Source organism: Leguminivora glycinivorella, chromosome 11, assembly GCF_023078275.1.
Source record: "Leguminivora glycinivorella isolate SPB_JAAS2020 chromosome 11, LegGlyc_1.1, whole genome shotgun sequence".
Classification (NCBI taxonomy): domain Eukaryota; kingdom Metazoa; phylum Arthropoda; class Insecta; order Lepidoptera; family Tortricidae; genus Leguminivora; species Leguminivora glycinivorella.
This window is the reverse complement of record NC_062981.1, coordinates 24,034,381-24,046,850: the sequence shown is the minus strand read 5'-3', so window position 1 is coordinate 24,046,850 and position 12,470 is coordinate 24,034,381.

Sequence of the window (12,470 nt, the reverse complement as noted above, 5' to 3'; positions counted from 1 at the left end):
TGAAATCAAAAAACATCGCAATTTCAATCGGGACGAAGGTTTTAGGATCTCATCCACATGGAATCCTGTCATTAATAAGTGTAAGCCGAAAATAATATCGACAGTCGTTAAATCGAATATCGTCAGTGTTGTATGTCGACAGAGTAACATCCCTAGTGCGCAAACAGTTCAAGTTGATAATCAAAACCAAGTGCGGGTAGTTCGAAAAACTCGCGCGGCTGTCAGAAGGTGTTGATGTCATTTCAAGCCAGTCTTCTCCGAGACTACGGGGACAACGCCGTCCTTGAAACGTTGGAGGTCAGTTTAATATGTAGTTATACGCGATTCGGTCCCGATTTAAAAATAATTATGTTTATACAATTAGTTCAGGAGATTGTTTATAAAATTTAAAGAGTAACTAACCTGAAACTGAACAACGCCTCGTAGCGACACGGTTTCTTTCAAAATAATTAATAATAAAAATGACGCGACTTTATCATCGACGGCATTCTTCTTTGACTTACCAACCCTAATTAGCGACGGCAAGACAAAAGACGGTTGATGAGTGGAGCCCACGAGTGCGAGCGAGACGCAAACTCGACCAAGCGACGGAGGGTCGCCAATTTTCTTAAAAAGATCCGACAAGATTTACTTTTTCTTTCAGCTTTTCCTCTTCATGATAGATAACGGATCCATTTTTTACGAGTCAGAAATATTGACAAATAATGTCTCGTGTTCGGGAGGCGGCCGGCAGTTGATTAATGATGAAGGGGAAAGAATATAGTCACTCGGGTACCAGAAGCCAATTATTTTCTGAAAAAATAAGATTACGTGACACGCAACATCTTGGTATAGAGTCTCGCATAAAGTGTATTTGCTGAGACTGCTTCAAATATAAGATTAGATATGACACTGATTACTTTATGTAACAAACAATATCAACTAAAACTGGCTTAGGTAATAACCTTAATACTTATAGTGGATTTCATATCCATGCTATGTTCTACGGCTTGGCAATGACAATTGCGATATTAGTTTAAACGATCGTTAAGTAACTTTTAACTTTTATTTTGCCTAATGGTAAGAACGAAAAAAAAAATGATTAGGAAATTGGTAGGTAGCAATAAATGACTTAATCTAAAGCAGCATCTCTCGGTGTTGAAGTGTGAAGTTTGAGAACAGAAGCATCCGTCTGCAGCCGGCGAGCGAACAGCTGAACAATGGCAAGGCCACTGGCACAAACTTAGAACACTTCAAATTGGATAACTTCCTCTTAGTTTCAGTGTGTGTGAGATACTAACTATTCAAAGGCCTTTAAAAATTGTAGTGACACTGGCATGTAATTTATTTTTTATGGGATCAAGGACTATTGAAAGTTGAAAAGGGTTGTCAACCTAATTTTTACAGTGCTGTAAAAATCTATTATAAATACTTACATCGTTGTTTTCACTTTCTCTCTCCTCTGTGTGATTTCTATTTGTTATTTTGTCTACACTACACGGAATAAACTTGGTGATTATTTTGATTTGCTGCCAAGGATCGTTGCTTCTGACGAAATGAAATCAAGATTCGCCCCACATTTTATTAATACTTTGGATGTGCACACTAATCTGGTGCTGGATGACTCAATTTTTCTTAATCGTTTCACATTATCCAGATATCGGAATATCGGATGTCGGGAGGATTTCAAATCAATGGCAAAATCCAAGACGGCGCCTGTAATGTATGGGATATCGGTCCGACATCCGATATCGGATCGGATAATGTGAAAACGCACTTAGAGCCGCTGCACGCTGGCGCCGGAAATGCGTAAATAATCGGTGTCCCAGTGGCCCGCGGCCCGCGGCCCGCGGCCCGAGGCTCGCGGCAGGGGCACCCACTCTCGCTTGTATTCACAACATCACCGTTTACGGCCGCTTTACGACTCTCCGAGCACGGCTTTGTTGCTCACACATATTGGAACTATTAAGTGGGCACCTGTAGCCCCAATTTAGATGTGTAGCGATATGAAACTAAATAAACAGGCAACCTAATTCAAATTGTGTAAACAAATAGTTTATAGTTTGAAAACACAGCTCATAAATGATTGTAATAGAAATGTTTATGATTATGATCGTTCGATTGCTATCAGATATTATAACGACTGAACAAATATTATGAAGGTTGATAGGTAATTAATGCAAAGGCTTATATATGTATCTGATAAAAAAACATTCAAAAACAGCACTTCGATATATTTGATGTTGATTAAGTCAGGTGGTGATACGTAAGTGATATTTAAATATATAATTATCATGAACACCGTTTGTTTAGGTATTTCTGTTAAATTCGACACATAGTTACAATATCTTCTGCCGTAAAGATTTAGATGCCTAGGAATAAGTAATATAACAACAACATAACAACAACATACAATCACGCCTGTATCCCATAAAGGGGTAGGCAGAACACATGAAACTACTAAAGCTTCAGTGCCACTCTTGGCAAATAAGGGGTTGAAAGAAAACGAAACTGTGACATTGCAGTGACAGGTTGCCAGCCTCTCGCCTACGCCTATTTTTATATATATATATATATTACTACTTATATAAAAGTCACCACTGAACTAAAGTAATATATTTATATATATATATATATATATTACTACTTATATAAAAGTCACCACTGAACTAATAAAGAAGCCATAATGTGATCTTGTAAAGTGAATCCACCTGCAAACTGAACAATAGTTTCTCAGCTCCGAGCTCGCTTAGGCTTAATCCGCCTCAGGAAGGACGTCGCACAAGGCTCGTCGTATTAGCGTAAGTGTCGTTTTATCCCAGCGAGAGTAGCTACACAGTAGGCTACACAGTAGGCTACACATGTGGGAAACGTCGAGTGCGATCGACTCTGCTGTCGGCTTTAGCTGTGCACTGTCTGTGCTGGGACGTGACTAAATGATAGTAAGCACGGAAATGCAGAAGCCGCTTGCTTGGATTGATAAGGAAATGTGATTAAGCAACATTCAATATTAAGTGAATTAACGAGAACATACCACAGGCATTTGTTTACTGATTGAATAAAAGGAAGTTATTAAACTATGTAACGTTGTTACAAAGTGTACAAGACTAGACAAAAGTGAGGTTACGAAGCAAATTCCTCAACATTTTTTACTGAAATCGCATCATCCACACACAACTTTACAAGTTTCTCAAAAAAAAAAATACTCAGTTACATTCAGCTGTACAAAAAACATTCTAATTCAAACATCTCTACCGATATTTTTCCTCAACTGATGCACTTCACTCGCTGAACTCATGTTCCATAATTACTTCGCATCCTGTTCCAAACCAACTGCGAAATTGTACTCTAAATGGGAAGATACGTCTGAAAACGTTTAAAGACGTTATATTAACAAAGTTGTCATGTTGTTGATCTTTGCCCGCGGCTGCGAGGGGGAGGTGGAGGGGGGTTATTAAGAAGATGCTCGTTAGGCGACGTCAAAGCGGCCGTGCCGACGCGAGCGCCTCTCGAGCCGAGCGGCGTAATTTCATGTTTTGCGAGTTGCGGGATAATGGGGGCACGTGCGGCCCGTGTGGAGACGCCCCACGATACACTTATCGGGAGTTTTTGAAATTCTCGAATACGCTACTTGATAGCGAAGACGTCACGAAAGTGGCATTGTGTGGAGAAAATGACCAATGCCACTAAATGGTTATTTACTCGTCCAAAAATTACGTACATTTTGGTGAATTTTACACTATCAAAATCTCATGGTAAAACATCAAAATCTCGTGGTACAGGTTCTGTTCTGAAAAGCCGCTTGTGTGGCTTCACGACGACAAATCCTTAACATCTGCGCGATATATAGATATATCGACTGTCAAGTATATATATTTATATACTCTCAATGCATAACATACTCGTAAAATGCGTATAAAATAATAAAAGTAGTAAAATATCGTGTGTAAAACAAGATTACACTAAATTAGAATGTAATTTCAAAACTACTCACTGTATTTGAACCTCTCCAGTTTCGGGTCGCGGTTGGTGAGCCATTTGTAATGATGATACGGCGAGAAAGCGTCTTGTTACTCCTGTCTTGTTACATCGGCACAAAGAGACCCTCGAGCCGGGCCGGAGCTCGGAGGCCAATTCCGATTCTACTAGTTTCACACTTTCATCTCAAAAGTGAAATAAATGTCACTTAGGTAGGTACTAGGCTTGATTCTTACATCAATGGGACACCCGGCTAACAGAGGCATTTTTAATCAAAAATTTTCAGGCATTTCTTTAAATTTTGTCTTATAGGAATTGTCTTATTTTCATTAGCTACTAGCTTTTGCCCACGGCTTCGCTCGCGTTAAATTAGAAAATTGCGGACTGCTCCATACAAACTTCTACAACCCATTTTAGGGAAGTGGGGGGTTAAAAAGAGACAAAAAGTAGCCTATGTCACTCTCCAACCTTTCAACTATCTCCTCTTAACCCTTAAATCGACAACGTCCACTATACAAGACATCCCAATTAAAAAATTCTACACCAAATATTAAAGCATATCAATACTTTTGATGCAGCGTAAGTGAATCCTTAGTTATTTTTAAGTAAATAAAAAAATATTAGGAACCAGTGGAGACCTAATATTTGTGTCAAAGTCCTACAGAACACAGACCTTACTAGGAAGCATCCGACTGACTGATATCGTTGCTAGCTGTTTTTATTTTTTTGTATGACAGTATTATGCAGCGTTAAAATATATAATATGTTAATAATTATTTAATAAGTCACAGTCTAAATAACACGAAAAGGTGTTGTTTTTATGGGTATTAGACACTTAAAAAGTGCAGTGTGCCGTATTTTACCCGTTGTCAAGTTCACGATACTTTTGCTACGTCCAGTATGTTGGACGTTGCCAAGTAAACGAAGATTAAAAACAGTTCTTTTTTTATGATTTTTTTATTGTAAATAACAATGATATATGATTTTTAGATATTTTAAAACCTCAACAAGTTCGTTATTTGGTATACTACAGGTTATTGAGCCAAATGGATAAAAAAAAAATATTTTTTACTGAGTACTTTCCCTATTAGTCCCTTACAAGGAAGAGCCAATTTCAATATAGAAATTTCTTATGAAATTTTTGATAAATGCACATGCTTATAATACAAACAATAGCTTCTACGTTACTGTTTCTTATGACATTCGGCTCGTTTAATTTTATGTTAAATATATGTGTCAATAACTGGAAAAATATGATCACCTTAAAAGCTATGAAATTATCTCAAAAAAAATTGGATGACACATGTTTATTATATCAATATATTTTTTATTACAGGATGTTCTTATGGAAAAAACACAAGTGTTTTATATTTAGCAAAATAAAATAATTTGATAAAAATACCGTATGCGGATAAAATACCGTATACTCGGCATTGTCCAAAATACTGCACGTCTTCTCCTAACTCCATCCTGACGCCATCATTACAGCAAACCTGGCAGTGTCCAACATACTTGACATAGGATTTTTTCAAAACTATTATAAATATATTTTTTTTACGATTTTTCTACAATTAATTATCACATAATAACTTCAAAAAACAGATGCAACCCCATTTTTTCGAATTTTTTTTTCCTTGTCGATTTAAGGGTTAAAAAATCACGTCAATTCATCCCTTTTTGTGAAACCTTATAGTTTCGTCATGTCTGTCTGTCCGTCCGTCCGTCCGTCCGCGGATAATCTCAGTAACCGTTAGCACTAGAAAGCTGAAATTTGGTACCAATATGTATATCAATCACGCCGACAAAGTGCAAAAATAAAAAACGGAAAATTATTATTTAGAGCCTAATGTGTCCCACTGCTGGGCAAAGGCCTCACCCCTCTTTTTCCACTCATCCCTGTTTGGAGCAACATCTGGCCAATCTTTCAAAAAGGAGTCCAAGTTATCCCGCCATCGCCGACGTGGTCTGCCGGTTCCCCGGTTTGACTCGTGGGGCTCCCATTCCGTGGTTATCTTGGCCCACAAGTCCGGCATTCGGCAGACGTGGCCAGCCCAGTCCCATTTTAGCTTAGCCGCTTTTTGAGCTACGTCTATTATTTGAGTCTTAGAGCGCAGCGTGGTGTTTCGGACCCGGTCCCTTAACTTTACACCTAATATGCTGCGCTCCATAGCTCTTTGGCAAACCCCGAGTTTGGACTGCTGAGCTTTTGTCAAAGACCAAGTCTGAGCACCGTAGGTGAGAACTGGAAGTACGCACATGTCCATGAGCCTACGTTTGAGTGACAGAGGTAGGTCTCCCTTCATCAAGTGCTTCATCGACCAATAGCTCTTCCAGGCGTTTTCAGTGCGTCTCTGGATCTCTTTGTCCTGTCGCGCCTGGAAAGAGACTATTTGGCCCAGATAAAGGTACTCCTGGACATATGCGATGTGTTCTCCGTTTATCGCAATCCTACGTTGTGTGCTTTGATTGGTCATGATCTTGGTCTTTGACATATTCATCTTTAGTCCAACATCGAGGCTTGCGTTGCTGAGGTCTTCTAGCATAAGACGTAGCTCAGATGCAGTTGAGGAGAACAAGACGATATCGTCGGCGAAACGAAGGTTGGTTAACCTCTTATCACCGACGATTAAGCCCCTCTCTCCCCAACGAGGCGCAAGTTTTTGGAACACATATTCTAAAGTGCTGGTGAATAGCTTCGGCGATAGCGGATCTCCTTGTTTAACTCCTTTTTTAACCGACTTCAAAAAAGGAGGAGGTTCTCAATTCGACTGAATGTTTTTTTTTTTTTTTTTATTTTTTTTTTGTATGTATGTTATTCGATATCTCCGAGAATCGTGGACCGATTTTCAAAATTTTTTTTTGATCGAACCGGTATAACCCCGAGATGGTCCCATTGGCACCAAGTCAGGGTCTGATGATGGGATCCTGGAGAAATCGAGGGAACTCTTCAAATGTTATAGGCACATGTAATGTTTTTAGTCTATTTTTCAAAGGTACACCAGTATTTACGTCTGATGGTAATAATTTTATGTGGCTGAGCTGATGATGGAAGGTCAACTCCTCAATGGTTAGGAGTTAAAGGATAATTCTTTCACTACTGTACATGTATTCGGACTGATACATATAATATCACTAGGAACCACTAAAAATCAACAAATAAATAAACTTTTTAACAAAAAATAAAACCGCCTTCAAAAATAAGCGCGTTACAAAACACGGAGAAACTAAAAAGCCAAAAATAATAAACCTTTCAATTCAGATTTGTTATCGTATTGCAATAAGCTAAACATCCAAATTATAAACAAATCAATTATTTTTGGAGTCGGTACCAGCCTGTGTATGGTTGGGTGGGGCAAACAGGCAATAGCAAGGCGACGAACAGGTCTGGTACCGACTACAAAAATAATTGATTTGTTTATAATTTGGATGTTTAGCTTATTGCAATACGATAACAAATCTGAATTGAAAGGTTTATTATTTTTGGCTTTTTAGTTTCTCCGTGTTTTGTAACGCGCTTATTTTTGAAGGCGGTTTTATTTTTTGTTATGTACGACGAAGAACGGGCCAGATGATTGAAGTTTTATGGCGGCTGTACTATTGGAATATATGGTTTTTAGAAGTTTGATATAATTAGGCGGAACGTTTTGTTGTTGTAGAGCTTCGAAAATGGAATTATGGGATATACTATCGAATGCCTTCGTATAATCTACGAAGGCAAGGTATATGGGGAGACTGTGCTCTATGCATTTTTCCATTACTTGATTCAGTGCATGCAAGTGGTCAGTGGTAGACAAGCCGGGCCGGAACCCCGCTTGTTCGGGCGGTTGGTGGGTATCAAGCTGTCCTGAGATGCGGTCCTCTATGATTTTTATGAACATTTTGTAGAGATGAGATACAAGGCTGATAGGGCGGTAATTACCTATATCAGCCTTGTCTCCCTTTTTATGCAATAATATTATATTTGAATGACACATTTTTTCTGGAATAGTGTAGGTTTTTATAATGTTGTTAAAAAATAATTGAATGTACGGAATCAATGATTGCTCTCCAACTCTCAAAGCTTCTGTAGTGACGCCATCCTCACCTGCGCTTTTACTGTACTTCATTTTCTTAAGCGCTATATGCACTTCGTGTTCCGTTATGGTTGGGATAGCGTCAAGGCTCTCGTAGTCAGTTGCTTGCTCAAGAATTCGAAAAAAACGGAAAAAAAATGTTTTATTAGGGTACTCCCCCTACATGTAAAGTGGGGGCTGATATTTTTTTTCATTTCAACCCCAACGTGTGATATATTATTGGATAGGTATTCAAAAATGAAGAAGGGTTTACTGAGATCGTTTTTTGACAATATTAATATTTTCGGAAATAATCGCTCCTAAAGGAAAAAAAAGTGCGTCCCCCCCCCCCCCCCTCTAACTTTTGAACCATATGTTTAAAAAATATGAACAAAATCACAAAAGTAGAACTTTATAAAGACTTTCTAGGAAAATTGTTTTGATCTTGATAGGTTCAGTAGTTTTTGAGAAAAATACGGAAAACTACGGAACCCTACACTGAGCGTGGCCCGACACGCTCTTGGCCGGTTTTTTGCCATGAAAGATGGACAAACAAACAGGCACACACAATTTCCCATTTATAATATTAGTATGGAAGTATGGATTGGAGATCTGCCATGACCTGTGAAAACATACAAATCAAAGTGAACACCGTGCGTGGCATGAAATACGCGCTAATCACGAAAACAATTGAAGGTCGTGTCAAAACCAATTCTGAACCACAACAAATTGCTAGGTCACAACAGGCCCGTGCCCGCTGCCTTTCAGACTCCATTTCAGAGAATAATTAAGTCAATAATCACACTTCTTTCCGGAGCGCCTTTTAAAAATGGAGCAAGGGAGGGAAGAGTAATTAAATATAATTAATGATGGCGACATTTTTCACCGAGTCCCGCCTTTTGCTTTAGTAACCCAATCTCCGCTTTGAAATGCAAAGACTTTTGCCGGTAGTCGACTGAATGATAATTTAACCTAGGCTGAAAACAAGATCAAATGGCAAGTCTTTAGGGCCACTTGCACCAACGAAAATATAGGGTTAACCCGAGGGTTAACCCACCATTTTATATGGAATTTGACAGATAACAACAGCCCACTAACCCTGAGTTAAGTGATTGGTGCAAGTGGGCCTTAGTAAAGTATAGTTTTTATTAAGATTATAAAAGTTTTTTTAATGCTTTATCTGGACCGTATTTAAATTTATTGGCCAATTATTGTTGCTACACGTGCACGTCATAAAGGATTATGCGACGTTCTTGCCAATGTCACTTTTTCCTATTCGCAATTCTGGACAATCTGATTTCTACGCAATTAGTATTTCACCTCATTCGCTATTGTGGACAGTAATTACTTGTGAACAGTGGCGATTCTTCCTGTTCGCAATTCTGCACATTCTGAATTGCACACAATAGGTATTTCGCCTCATTCGCTTTTGTGCACAGCCATTATTTCTGTACAGAAGCAATTCTTCCTGTTCGCAATTCTGCACAATCTAAGTTCCACACAATAGGTATCTATCCTCATTCGCGTCTGTGCACAGCCATTATTTGTGTACAGAATAGTTTCTTCCTATTCGCAATTCTACGCAATCCGAATTCAACGCAATAGGTATTTCACCTCATTCGTTATTGTGCACAGTCATTATTTGTATACAGTATAGTTTCTTCCTCTTCGCGATTCTACGCAATTCGAATTCCACACAATAGATATTTCGCCTCATGCGCTATTGTGCACTGTCATTATTTGTATACAGTATAGTTTCTTCCTATTCGCAATTCTACGCAATCTGAATTCGACCCATTAGTATTTAACCTCATTCGATTTTATGCACAGTCATTACTTGTGTAAATTAGCGATACTTCCTGTTCACAATTCTACATAATCTCAGCTTCCTCAATCCCCACAAACACGCACAAATAGAAACGCAGAAATCTCCTAACATGAGCGGAGTTTCGTTCTGATCTATTATCAGCAGTTCTACTTCATCAAATGTCACAGTGTGAACTATAATACCATGAAAAATACGAACGTTTTCCGAAAAATACGAAGGAAACGCTTTTCGCACTACATCTGTAATTATTTAGTCAGCAAACGGTCGATTTTAACATTTTGTTTACTAGATATATTATACAGTGTGTATGACGGTAGTTAATATTAATAATGCTATAAGGAGCTTTGCCTATGCTAGGGCGCCGTAGAAAGCACTTTATGCGTTTTAATTTGTGCGTGTTTGAGGGGATTGAGGATGCTGAGATTGTGTAGAATTGCGAACAGGAAGAATCGCAAATTTACACAAGTAATGACTGTGCATAAAATCGAATGAGGTTAAATACTAATGGGTCGAATTCAGATTGCGTAGAATTGCGAATAGGAAGAAACTATACTGTACACAAATAATGACAGTGCACAATAGCGCATGATGCAAAATACCTATTGTGTGGAATTCGAATTGCGTAGAATCGTGAAGAGGAAGAAACTGTACTGTATACAAATAATGACTGTGCACAATAACGAATGAGGTGAAATACCTATTTCGTAGAATTCGGATTGCGTAGAATTGCGAATAGGAAGAAACTATTCTGTACACAAATAATGGTTGTGCACAGACGCGAATGAGGATAGATACCTATTGTGTGGAACTTAGATTGTGTAGAATTGCGAACAGGAAGAATCGCTTCTGTACAGAAATAATGGCTGTGCACAGAAGCGAATGAGGCGAAATATCTATTGTGTGCAATTCAGAATGTGCAGAATTGCGAATAGGAAGAATCGCCACTGTTCACAAGTAATTACTGTCCACAATAGCGAATGAGGTGAAATACTAATTGCGTAGAATTCAGATTGTCCAGAATTGCGAATAGGAAAAACTGACATTGGCAAGAACGTCGCATAATCCGTCATAAATGCCTTTATGTACAGAGTGTTTATTTTGGACATACTTATGATATGAATCACTATACATTCCAAAGGGTAATAATGTTCAATAACACAAAACTACGAAGAGTTTTTTTTTATCTTTTTCCTTGCAATGGTCTCTTTGTTCGCATTAGGAACATGACGGTAACTTATATAGTGTATCATGCGAACAATTATATACTTAGTATAAAAATGTTAATATAGTAGTATTGAAAACCCGCTGTATACCTAATTATTATGAATCCGGTAATCTTGTCGATAACCTCGCGATGTCCACGACGCGTTGCCTTACGATAACACAGCGATAAACCGATAAGATCATCCATCGATGGATTGCGCTAACATCTTATACCTACGAAACGTGCACTTCAACTTGGGACCAAAGATCACGTGTTCATGTTGACTAATATGATACATGGGGCCCATTTCTCAAAACTGAAAGTTACAAGCGGAAGTATTTTTACAACTTGTCCTAATAGACTTTAAGTACCACTTGTAAATTGTAACTTGTAGCTTCGAGAAATGAGTCCCTGATCAGCTGCCTGCACGAGTGCAAAGGAAAGAGTGAGATTGCTAGCTTAATATATTATAAGTAAGGTGCCTTTGGGTAATTCCGAATGACAGAAATGCTCCGATAATTCTGAAAGAGGAATCTTAATATGTATGATGGACATAATAGTGACTTTTATGCGACTTTTGTAACTAGACGATTTTCGGAATTAACCTAATGAACCTTACATAAAATATAAAAGGCTGTTTATACTCTTCTAAAACAACAAAGGTTGTAGTGGTGGTATAACTAATTTTATAAACGTCTAATAAATCTTTTCATTAATTACTCCAAAATGGATTGTTTTCAGACTGTTAAGAATACGAGTACTACCTACTACTGCTGTTAACAAGCGTAATGTTTACAGAAAATGTTTCTTTTTCAATAGGCACATTGTTTGATGAAATAAGGAAAACTGTTATCAGAGCTACAAAATGAGCCTGTTGATGGTGAAGTGATCTCGCTTTATGTGTAATATTGTCTCCGGTCATAAAGCGGCCATAGAGTGGATTAAAGAGTGTGCCGGAAGTTTACAGTCCGGGGTGGTCTCCGACGCGTTACCACCGCTTGCTCAGTTTTAGGAAACGGTCTACTAAACCACTGTAAAACTGTGAAACTAACTTCTGCCTTCTTCTTATCTTATTCTGGAGCGGCATATTATGATTAGAAAAAAAAACAGTGCATGGAGTCCCTCCGCGCGGAAGAAGTGAAACTGACGACCGGTCTGGCCTAGCGTGTAGTGACCCTGCCTGCTACGCCGCGGTCCCGGGTTCGAATCTCGGTAAGGGCATTTATTTGTGTGATAAGCACAGATATTTGTTCCTGAGCTATGGATGTTTTCTATGTATATAAGTATTTGTATATTATATATACGTATCTTTGTCTGAGTTCCTGCAACACAAGCCTTCATGAGCTTACCGTGGGACTCAGTCAATCTGTGTAAGAATGTACTATAATATTTATAATTAATATTATGAAAATAGGAAAGGGTATTTCAA